Source organism: Mytilus californianus, unplaced genomic scaffold (assembly GCF_021869535.1).
Source record: "Mytilus californianus isolate M0D057914Y unplaced genomic scaffold, xbMytCali1.0.p SCAF_4, whole genome shotgun sequence".
Taxonomy (NCBI): domain Eukaryota; kingdom Metazoa; phylum Mollusca; class Bivalvia; order Mytilida; family Mytilidae; genus Mytilus; species Mytilus californianus.
In genome coordinates this window covers 13,114,575-13,125,897 of record NW_026262690.1, presented here as the reverse complement: position 1 = coordinate 13,125,897, position 11,323 = coordinate 13,114,575, and positions in this window count along the sequence as shown.

Genomic DNA, 11,323 nt, shown 5'->3' with positions numbered 1-11,323 from the left:
TTATCTACCAAAAAATTAAATGTTATTACTTAAAAGCAGCGGGCAGTTATATGTTTATGTTTAGTTCAGATAGTGGGGTGTCATTAAACACACAAACAGAATATGTTTACAACCCGCTAACGATACCTTAATTGTTGAAAATGAAGATGTAGTTGTATCCACTCGATACTTAATATATATGTTTATTATGGAGTGGTATTTTAAAAATATATGCATAATATTAACGTTTTGTTTTTATGTAGTTCACAATTACTTCATGGCGATATCGACTTGAATTGTTTATAATGATGTGAACTTTTAACAAGAGGTCTGTATAGCTCACCTTCGACTCTTTTAACAAAAATATCTTACGACAAAAATATACTCGTAAATCATGGACATTTCAGTATAACTTACGATCAATGTTTATCGTAAGATATTTTGTGAAAAAATATTCCCTGACTTTTATAAAGAGCCTTCCAATTGTTTCGGTTGTTTGGAATATTTGTAGATCTTTTATGTCTGATTATTTTTGCTGTCTACAGTTTCTACCTATATATATTATAGTTTTCAAGACAATAGGCAAAACACTAAAATTAGTCAAAAACCGTCATTTAAGGTGGTACATAACACTACTCGGAGATAACTCTGTAAAAATCAGCTGAACGTTTTAATCACGTTCTGTTGTTAAGGAAATATTAAGCTTCTCAATGATCAAAATTAGTGTTTGTCAAACTGCTATATATCCAATGAAATTTTTCTGAGAAAGTGTGTGGTTCAAGTTTTTTGAACTTTTTATATTTTTGTTAAAGGGTCAAAATAAATATTTTGTCAAAATTTTATGAAAATTAAACGAGCCAAATTAATTTTAGTCGAAGTGTTTGGTACCACCTTAAGGTACAAACCACATCTCCTTATATAATATAAAAATAAGAAGATGTAGTATGTTTGCCAATGAGACAGCTCTCCACCAGAGACCAAATGACGTAGAAGCTAGCAACTATAGGTCATCGTACGCCTTCAACAAAGAGCAAACCATACCACATAGCACGCTATAAATGGCACCTATATGACCAATGTAAAACAATTCAAACGAAAAAAACTAACGGCTTGATTTATGTATAAAACAATAAACGAAAAACAAATAGGACAACAGCAACAAACAACAACTACTGAGTTACAGGCCCATAACTTTGGACAGGCACACACGGAATGTGGCGGGGTCAAACATGTTAGCTTGCAACTCTCCACTAGTGACAATACATGCATTTTACCCGTATTATCTATGTTTATCTAACCGAGGGAAAGAACACTTATACTAGTTACCCTAATGATTATTCTCTCCAATGTTCCTTGTAATTGGCTTAGTAGTTCCAGAGGAGAAAATCTTAGAAAAACTTAACGACGACGGACGATGGACGCCGACAGACGACAATATCTGGCCTTATGGCCAGTGAGCTAAAATGCATACCAAATTAGGGTTTTGATCCAGTTTTCGCGGTTCTGTTATTGACACATATTATTTTTCTTACTGTTTTTATTTTATAATTTCAGATATAAATTGAAGAAAGATCATGGATTTGACACACTCCTATAGTTCTTTTTTATAGCAAAATTCACCAGAGATAGCGAACATCTTTTAAAGATAGACTAATATTGCATTCTGAAATATTGAATTTTATACTAATTTAGTATTTACAAAAAAAAAAGATGTATGTCGTTCCAAAATCTGGGAATACAGTATTTGTTTTCAAATCAGACATTTTTGTTCCAACAACCCTTGCAAGAGCATGCTGACGGAGAGCAGGAAAATTAGAAGATACAGTTAGGATTAGTTCTAAACTCTCTTTAGAACTGTCAGAATAATCTGTCATACATGTGTAGAACAGTTCTAAACAGATCCACCTTGAAACTGTTATACCCTAGGCAATACACTTCTTGACTTATATTTCAGTAATTCTTATAAAGAAATACTTATAATATTGAAAAATAATTAATAAAAATACCGAACTCCAAGGTAAATAAAAAAGGGGATGATCATAAAACCTGACAAAACAAAAGCTCGACTATATGAACCAACGGAGAGAATAAAATATGCCTGTCATATTCCTGACTTGGTACAGACATTTTCTGAAGTAGAACGGTGGGATAAACCAAGTTTTAGTTTTAGTTTTAGATATCACAAACTAGTCAAAACATTTACTAAATTTTATCATCGGTACAAGGACATCATTCGTAAATAATAATCAACATGCAGACATCTTATACGTTCAGGTATTTCACATCCAATCTGTTATGATAATATTCTATACAAAGCACAAAAATGTCGACACTCACCTCAAAAGCTAAACAAACCTTTAAACAGACTTATTCAGAAGGGATATAGTTACGATATTGTTTTCAGGTCATTAAAGATGGCATATTTTGGTATTAATATTGATTCACTCATAGGGGAAAGGAAATAAACACATTTATTCTAAAACCAGTTGTTGGCATGATACGGGTTATGTTCTTCTCATATATTTTATGACGTTATGATACTAAACCCCTAACGGGAGGGATTGTGCTTGATTTTTATATGATGAAGATATAATCTTTCAATCAGTTTAATTGAGGTCTGGAGCTGGCATGTCAGTAACTGCTAGTAGTCCTTTGTTAATTTATGTATCATTGTCATTTTGCTTAGTTTCTTTTGTTACCTATTCTGACATCGGACTCAGACTTCTTTTAAACTGAGTTTTACTGTGCGTATTGCTGTGTGTCTGTTTAGTCTACATTGGCTAGAGGTATAGGGGAGGGTTGAGATCTCACAAAACATGTTTAACCCCGCCGCATTTTTGCGCCTGTCCCAAGTCAGGAGCCTCTGGCCTTTGTTAGTCTTGTATGTTTTTTAATTTTAGTTCATTTATATTTTTTGGAGTTTAGTGTGACGTCCATTTTCATTGAACTAGTACACATTTTTGTTTAGGGGCCAGCTGAAGCCAGCCTCCGGGTGTGGGATTTTCTCGCTGTATTGAAGACCCATTGGTGGTCTTCAGCTTTTTTCTGCTCTTTGGTCGGGATGTTGTCTCTTTAACACATTCCCCATTTCCACTCTCAATTTTATTATAGCTAGCTGAACCTCCAGCATGTATGACAGTTGCTTGTAGTTCCGTCATATGGACATAATTGTGTGAGCAAACCAATTTCAAAATGTAGTAGTTCGTGTAAATATATAAAAATTAATAACAGACGAACACCTTTGTCAACGAAAACTGCTAGTACTTCCTGTTAATGCCATTTGAATAAAGTATATTTATTTCTTTTATCCAGAAGCTTTCCCAACCTCTCGCTGGCCATCATTCCAGTGAATGTTTTGTTCAATCAATAGTACTTTAGTGCGGTTAAAGTCGTCAAGTATGTCTGCCGACTATCTGAAATGTTGGCTAACTGGAAGAGGTGGCATCTTATTAATATCCCTCTTATGGCTATTGAGACGTTTGTTGGATGGTTGCTTTGACTCTCGATCATATTGGAGGCTCTACTCTTTATACTGTAGAAAATCCATCTTGGATGATATTGTTTACACTTGAGAAGCCTCTGTCAATGTCTGTTTTTATCTCGCCTGGTAATGTGGCAACAAGTTATTATAAACGCTTTTGACTGTATTATTGTAAATTAATACGCTAATTCTGAGAACCTGGCTATAGGGAATGCTTTAAAAAAAGTGTTTTGAATGAAATTCTGGAGACAAAGATATTGACTTATGTTTGTTGGCAGTTCAGATCTGTTAACATGATTCCTCTCTTGTGTGGTATTGCCAAGGACAGATGCAGAGATGGCTCCAACTTATGCCAATATCATTGGACAAATTAGTACAGCACACTCTCAAAACTTCTCTTCTCACACATTTTGTTATTTGGAATTTTGAAAGGACGTTACCATGAGTGTTGTTTTACGTGAAAAAAACCTTTAGATCTGTTTAATGTACGAGGAAAACTGAAATTTTGTATTGTGATTTTTATTTACACTCTGATAAATCTTTTTTTGTGTTCTTTAAATGTTAGATTGTAGTATGAAAGATGTTGAAGTAATAATACTATTTGTAAGTCGATACAAAAATTTAAAGAATAAGATTTTAAGCAAGCGATCATTAATTATTCATAATTACCTTACTTGGCAGATCTAGTATGATTAGTTATATCAAAATATATCTATCAGTGCTACGTGTAGTAAACTACATTGATAACATTATGTTTACATACAAAGGTTTTATACGAATGATTTTCTGAAAACCGGCTCAAGTATTTAAACAAAATCCCGATCTTGAGACGTTGACAGTAAAATATAATAAATCAAACGCTTTAAAGGAGCACTTGCTATCAAATTCATGTTCACCGATTTGACTCAAATTCTCATTTTTGATTTAAAACATACTAACACGTATATCCAAATTGCAAAAAGTCTAAAATAATTAATTCACAATGCATGGAATCATCATTTTTACCTGTATAAGTATGATTTTTTTTTGATCGAATTAGTCAATTAAATGGTTCATCCTTCTTTCAATTTCCATGTTGACATTCTTTTGCATTTAATAGCTGAATACATGCGTAACCCATGTCCAGCTAAAGGGTTAAATTGAAGGTCACATGCATACGGATTCAGTGAGGTCGAATTATTCACTTGTAAGTGAATAATTCATCAGCGATGTTCCTTAGCTTATTTTGACAAAATTGAACCAAATTGGCTGCTAAAAGCGAATTATCATTTCACTATTGTACTTTCATTAATGATTGAACAAATAAAAATCATATTTTATTTTTTTTTATATCTCGTAGCTAATGCCCCTTTAAACTGAACTTTTAATGGTGATTTTGCTTCTAGTAAAGCTTTGGTCATTTTCGATTTAAAAAAAAAATCATCTTCAATGTTACAAACTATATTGGAAAAAGAATGACGAAGGAGTGATGAGATTCAGACAACGAGACAGCAAACCAACAACAAAAACTATTATATAAACTTTCATACGACCTGTATTTAAGTTTTATGCGCAGATAATTCATAATGGATGAGGTAAAACATGACTAAAACAATGTTGAAGATTATGAGTGACCTCTGTTTTTCAGCTTCTGTATCAAGATATTGTTGATTTTCTTGAATTGTCTCTCTTTTGAGATCTTTATGAAGTATACTACACAACTATATCTACTACATTTATCTGTCTTTGGCGAATATGTTCAATTGCAATTTAAACTTGCAAAAGCAAAACGATTTATATTTGTGATTTTATTTGATGCAGATTAGACATTTATTTTGGTGATTTGTGTTGTTGGGTTGCTCATTAATTGTCTAATAGTAGATACAATAAAAGATAAATATCAAGGATACATATACTGGGCAGACCAACAAACCACACCAACCACGAAAAACTAACCCTCTGATAAAAGACGTACAAACAGAGTCAAACGACATAGTACAACACACATGGTCTAAATAGTATGACTAGATATTGACACCGAATATGGTGGGAAACTTCCTCGTTGTCTATCTAGATCATATATCTTAACAGTAAAAAATAAAACGCAATACATAACATGCATAGTACAAGGAAATATAGACAGTACATAATTAAGGAAGCAATGTAAAATAAAGCATGCTACTACAAGTAGGAAGCTAAAATAACCACAGCAGTTAGTTGAATACTACCACTCGAGAAATCAAAATAAAACAGAAAAAAACCAAACAGGTTTCGTGAAGCTCATCATAAAATTTGATTTTGGTCGACAGTATTGGTGAGACACAATTAATACTTTAGCAGTATCATAAATATTTGTCTACTCGTAGTCGTAATAAATGTGTTCGGGTGTATGATCTGTCTTCTTATAGACTGTATGGTGACATGCCTTCCTGCAGATTGTTACCTTGTCAGCTTATGTGGTGACATGTCTTTCTGTAGATTGTTACTTTGTCAGCGTTTTTGGTGAAATGTCTTCCTAAAGACTGTTACCGTGTCATCATGTATGGTGACATGCTTTCCTGAAGATTGTTTAAATTACCTTGTCGGTGTGCGTGGTGACGCGTGTTCTGTAGACCTTGTCAGCGTGTTTGGTGTCATGTCTTCCTGCAGACTGTTAACATGTGTAGATGTGTAGTGACAAGTCTTCTTGTACACTGTTACCTTGTGAGAATGTGTGATGACATACTTTCCTGAAGATTGTTACATTGTCAGCGTGTTTGGCAACCTTCCTTTCTGTAGACTTGTTCCTTATGAGCGGATGTGGTGTCATGTCTTCCTGGAAACTGTTGCCTTGTCAGCGTATATGGGGAAAAGTCATTCTGAAGACTGTTATCTTGTCAGTGTGTGTTGTGACATGTTTTCCTGCAGAATCATCTTGTGAGCCTGTGTGGTGTTATGCGTTTCTGTAGATTGGTACCTTGTCATTATGTGTGGTGACATGTCTTCTTGTATACGGTTACCTTGGCTGTATCTGTGGTGATATGTCGTCCTGTAGACTGTTATCTTTTCAGTGTGTGTGGAGATATGTCTTTCTATAGACTATTACCATGTCAGTGTGTGTGATGACCTGTTACCTGGTAAGCTTGTGTGGAAACATGTCTTCCGTAGACTCTTTCCTTTTGAGCGTGTGTGTTGACATGTCATCCTGTAGACTGTTACCTTGCCAGTGTGCCTGATGACTTGTAAATTTGCAGACTGTTACCTTGTCAGTGTGTGTTTTGTCAGCGTGTGAAGTGAAATATAATTATGTAAACTGTTACTTTTTGCCAGCGTGTATGGTTATATACCTTCCTGTAGACTGTTACCTGGTCAGCGTATGTCGTGACATGTAATCCTCTAAACTGTTACCTTGATAGCAGGTATGGTGGCATGTCTTTCTGCAGATTGTTTTCATATCAGAGTGTTTGTTGAAATGTCTTTCTGTAGACTGTAACCTTGTCAGCGGGTGTGGTGACGTATCTTCCTGCAGAATGTTACCTTATCAGCAGGTGTGGTGACATGCATGTGTTCCTTCAGATTGTTTCAATTTGAGTGTGTGGGTGGAGCATAGACCAGGTTTAAATTCCCTAAACTATTATTTCCTCTCTGAATAATTCAAAGTAAGGTGACTTTGTTTATCGAATCTATCCCCTTGCATTTGAAATAAGGGACAGCACATGAACAGTAACGTCTTTTTCATATCATGATTTACATCTAAACAATGACTTTTGGGGGTAATTTAAGAATTACACTTCAAGACAACAGAGATGATTTGATTTTTCTACATGGAACTTTCCATATATATGTATATGTTGAAACAGTTCAGCAGCATTTGTAAGTTGAGTATATATCTCCCAGTCTGATACGATATTCCAAAGTTTTTATTTTATTTTATGATTCCCTAAAAGAGGTTGCTACGTATAAAAAAGCTCTACTAAATTAATCGTTTAAAAAGTCACAACGCGAATGACAAGATTTATCAAAAATATTTTTTTAAAAACCATATAATAAAAGAGAAATGAGTTACGATTTCCAATGAGAACTATCAATTATTGACCAACACCAAAGGGCGAAAATATGAACAATTGCAGGTCACCGTACCAATTTTAGCAATGAATAAAACCTAAAACGTAGTGTAAGCTATAAAAGACCCCGGTATGACAAAGTGAAAAACAGTACAACTTAGAAAGCAGATGTTCTGACAGTACAACCTAGAAAGCGGATGGTACGACAGTGCAACCTAGAAAGCGGATGTTCTGATTTATATTACCACAATGAACAATAAACAACTATGACAGACAGCAACCAACGACAACCATTGGATTACATGTTTCTGGCTTGGGTCAATTCACCTCGATCTGAGAAAATCTTGACCATCTGCAATGCCAAAATAACCGTATTGAGAGGATGTAGGACCATAAGTGTTTAGTTATTATACTGTTTAATATACAAATAACCGTATTGAGAGGATGTAGGACCATAAGTGTTTAGTTATTATACTGTTTAATATACAAATAACCGTATTGAGAGGATGTAGGACCATAAGTATGGAACGCCATGACTGTCTTCTGATGTTGATTGTTTAATATGTTCGGTGCTTTATGCATTATGTTCAGTAGTATTTATATTAGGTTCAGTAGTTTTCATATTATGTTCAGTAGTTTTGACATTATGTTCAGTAGTTTTGACATTATGTTCAGTAGTTTTGACATTATGTTCGGTGCTTTGGTTATTATGTTCAGTAGTTTCATTGTTATATGTAGTGGTATTTAAATTATGTTCGGTGCTTCTGACGTTATATTCAGTGCATTTTGCATTATGTTCAGTACTTTCGACATTATGTTCAGTAGATTCAATATTATTTGCAGTACATTATGTATTACATTCAGTGGTCCCGGTTTCTTTTTATTCGGTGGATTATTCATTATGTTCAGTAAAAGCATCAGTATTATACTCGGTTAAATGGACTATATGTTCAGTAGTTGTATCATTATGATGATGCAGTAAAAATTGGGAAATCGATAACGGAAATCATCGGGAAAAAAAACGAACGCGGACATTTTTGACGGACATTTTCTTCATGGACACTTTTACGGGATGGAATGAAAATGGAAGAAATGGAAGCAGTATTAAATTGGATTGTTTTACGTTCCCACGTTGGCAATTTTCACAAGGAAAAAATTACTCCTGACTTAATTTGTAAGATGTCATGATTGATTGATTGTTGTTTTCTGAACGTATAGTGGCAAATATTTCACGCATATTTATGACGGAGAGAAGAATTTTTAAACAAAAAATAAGAAGTTGCATGCATTGTCGTTGATACACTATGACTATAGAGAGACGACAAAAAGACAAACAGCAAAAAATATATAAAAACATATTCTATAGCTTTTGTATTCCTAGTAGGTAACCCTTTTTATTGGTTGGTTGTAGCATACTAATCTCATGCACCGACTTACCGACTTTTAAGAGACCACGAAAAATCTCCTTCTGGATATTCTTATTGTATTCTGCATCCTACCCCGCTAATAGGCGCTTAAATATCAGATATTTATTTGAAATTACCCAAGATATATGAGGTTGTGGATGAGGTTTACAGAATAGAGAATAATGCCTCTACCCACCAAAAAAGAGAAGGTGGGCAAAAAATAAAGAATAGAGAATAAAGGGGTGCTTTAAAAAAATGTTTAAAACTTTGGAAAAAGGTAAAAAAAAAAGTGATTACAGAATTAAATGATTAACAGAATAACTAAACTTTTTCTGCATACCGAATTTATTATTGATATGGAATGAAATGTTGAACTGGTCGTAATCAGAACTGGTTAATTGATGTTACCATGCAAATTATGTACATTCGATATTTTCCTCGAAAATCACGATCTTGCACGAGAAAACAAATCTTGACGTACTATTTCGTCCACTATTGCAGACAAAGATAATCTTACATTCTTCTCCTGCATTGTGTCAGAAATTATTACAACAAAGATAAAACAGTTCGTGATAAGAGTTCAGACAAAAATGACAGCAAAAAGCTCTGCAATAGCAGAAAAACCAGAAAACAACTAGTCATAAATTTCATACATTCAAAGAGCTACATTGAAATTTATGCTGGTATGCAAGGGTATAGAATGAAATATTGTACAAAGTGCTACAAAAAATGAACATTGAGTATCAGTATGATTGTCATTTTAAAATCATTTATTAAGATTTTTAATCTTCCAAATTCAAGCTGTATACACAAAAACTAACTAGGTCTAAGTGTAAATATGATTACCATAGACTGTCTATTAGACAGGTAATGAATATCAAAATACAAAGTGCAAAACTTTAATTATGTGCAAATTTTCACCATTTCTGTACAGTTATGGTTCTTATTATTTTAAAGTAATGCATAAAACATGACCCGTTTTGTTTAATAAGAGACTAGTAACTTCCCAAACCAATAACTTATTATCTGTTCTTGAACAGAGCGTTTAAAAACATATTTCTGGATTTAGTCTCTAGATCCACCAAAGATAGCCAGAATGAAGAGGAATAGATTGACAATATCCAGATACAGGTTCGAGGCTAATCCGTGTTACCATGAATTATCATTGATATGGTCATATTTATGAAGCAACTTTCTCTATTCTGCGAACAGGGGCGGGTCCAAGTGAGGGCGTAATGGGCGTACGCCCCCCTTTTCCAATAAAAAAACTATCGTAATCTGCTTATATTGTTACATCAGTGCATTTCACAATTATTTTATGTTTCTTAGCAAAAAAAAGGTCAAAAAATTTTTTCGCCTCGCTCCCATCGGCAAAAGATTTGATTCTACGCCCCATCTTTCAAATATCCTAGAAACGCCCGTGGCGAACCTCATCCACAACCTCATTTATCTTGGGTTATTTCAAATAAATATCTGATATTTAAGCGCGGGGTAGGATGCAGAATACTACAGGAGTATCTGCAAGGAGATTTTTCGTGGTCTCTTAAAAGTCGGTGCATGAGGTTAATATGTTACAACCAACCAACAAAAAGGGTTACCTACTAGGAATACAAAAGCTATAGAATATGTTTTTATATTTTATTTTTTGCTGTTTGTCTTTTTGTCGTCTCTCTAAGGTCATGGTGTATCAACGATAACGCATGCAACTTCTTATTTCTTGTTTGAAAATTCTTCTCTCCGTCATAAATATGCGTGAAATATTTGCCACTGTACGTTCAGAAAACAATAAACAATCAATCAATCATGACATCTTACAAATTAAGTCAGGGGTATTTTTTTCCTTGTGAAAATTGCCAACGTGTCAACGTAAACCAAACCAATTTAATACTGCTTCCATTTTTTCCATTTTCATTCCTGATCCCGTAAAAGTGTCCATGAAGAAAACGTCCGTCGAAAATATCCGCGTTCGTTTTTTTCTGAAAATTTCCGTTATTGATTTCCCGACTTTCACTGCATCATCATAATGATACAACTACTGAACATATAGTTCATTGAACCGAGTATAATACTGATGCTTTTACTGAACATAATGAATAATCTACCGAATATAAAGAAACGGGCACCACTGAAGGTAATACATAATGTACTGCAAATAATATTGAATCTACTAAACATAATTTCGATGGTACGGAACATAATGAAAAATGCACTGAATATAACGTCAGAAGTACCGAACATAATTTAAATACCACTGCATATAATAATAAAGCTACTGAACATAATAACCAAAGCACCGAACATAATGTCAAAACTACTGAACATAATGTCAAAACTACTGAACATAATGTCAAAACTACTGAACATAATATGAAAACTACTGAACCTAATATAAATACTACTGAACATAATGCATAAAGCACCGAACATATTAAACA